This window comes from Orycteropus afer, unplaced genomic scaffold (genome assembly GCF_000298275.1).
Source record: "Orycteropus afer afer isolate SDZICR_OR568_19922 unplaced genomic scaffold, OryAfe1.0 scaffold00085, whole genome shotgun sequence".
Taxonomy (NCBI): domain Eukaryota; kingdom Metazoa; phylum Chordata; class Mammalia; order Tubulidentata; family Orycteropodidae; genus Orycteropus; species Orycteropus afer.
Genome location: NW_006921672.1, coordinates 8,067,433 through 8,068,766, shown reverse-complemented (window position 1 = coordinate 8,068,766; position 1,334 = coordinate 8,067,433).

Below are 1,334 nucleotides of genomic sequence, written 5' to 3'. Positions count from 1 at the left end.
GCCCTTTGCAGCACTTTTGTGTTTCTAGTCTGCCATCCCTGCTGGTCTGTAAACTCTTTAAGGCCAGGGACCACAGGATTTGTTCTGTTCCCAGTGGACACCTGGGTCCCAGTGTAGATCAAGTACTTAGTACTGTGTGTTGTAGGAAGGAATTGATGAATGCTTTGATTTCTTTGACAAGGGCTCGGGGGAGGGGGAATAGGTCCTGTAGCCTGGGTTCCAACCTGCCCTGTAAAGGGTAGGTCTCATCTTTCTTGCTTCCTCTCAGGAGACCTGTCTGCCGACAGCCTCTTAATTATATTTTACTTGACTATAAATCTTTTTGTTAAATGTAATTGAAAAATACACCTTTCGAATCATCACATTAACCCAGCATCAACTCTAAAGCGGTAATTAAAGGCTTCTTAGAATCTCCTACTGGTTTGGGAAGAACTGGCTCCAAGATAATCCTCTGCCTCCAAATGGGTAGGTACCAACCCTCCTGCCCCCAGCGAAGGTGGAGGCACAGGATCCAGGCTGTCCATAGGTCAGGCTCAGAGGAGATGAGCAATGCTCCCCCTCCTACCTCTCCCCTGCAAGGACCAGCCTAGTTGGGGGTAGTGCCTGCACCCCACCACCCACCCAGCATCCCCTTGGAGACGTTCCCCCTCATCTTTCTCTCCTAGGCCTCTGGCTCAGAGCCACCTTAGTTGGAAGGTCAGGAAGAAGGAGAAAGGGAAGGAACAAATGTTCCCCCAGCACCTTCTATAAACAAGGATTTACAAATCCCCAGCAACTTCCTGAATAAGGATTTACAAAACTGAGGGTCAGAGAAGTTCTGCAATATCACAGGATTAGAATTCAAATAAAAAGATGAAGGTCTTTGACCTAAAAAAAATTGCCTTTCTTTAGAGTTCCAGTGCTGTCCTTGATGGCCCAGTTCTTCAGGCCAGTCCCTTCTCCTTTCCAGGACTCTGGTTTCTCAACTCTTCTGATTTCCCAAGCCAAAATCACTGGAGTCATCCTTGACAACTCTCTTACCTACCACATCTGATATATCAGCAAACCTGTCTGCAGTATCTTCAAAACAAATCCAGAATCAGCAAAGATGAGAATGTAAGGGGGCAGGGAAACCAGATTAATGGAAACACAATGACCAGAATGGACATAAGGTGAATGTTGAAGCATTGTGAAGAATGGAACCAATGTTGCTGGACAACTTGTGTTAAAATTGTTGAATGGGAACCTAAGCTGCTGTGTTGTCACTGAAAACACAATAAAATATTAAAAAAAAAAAAATCAGCATCTGAGCACTTCTGTCCACCTCCACTGCACCCAGCCACCATCCTTCTCTT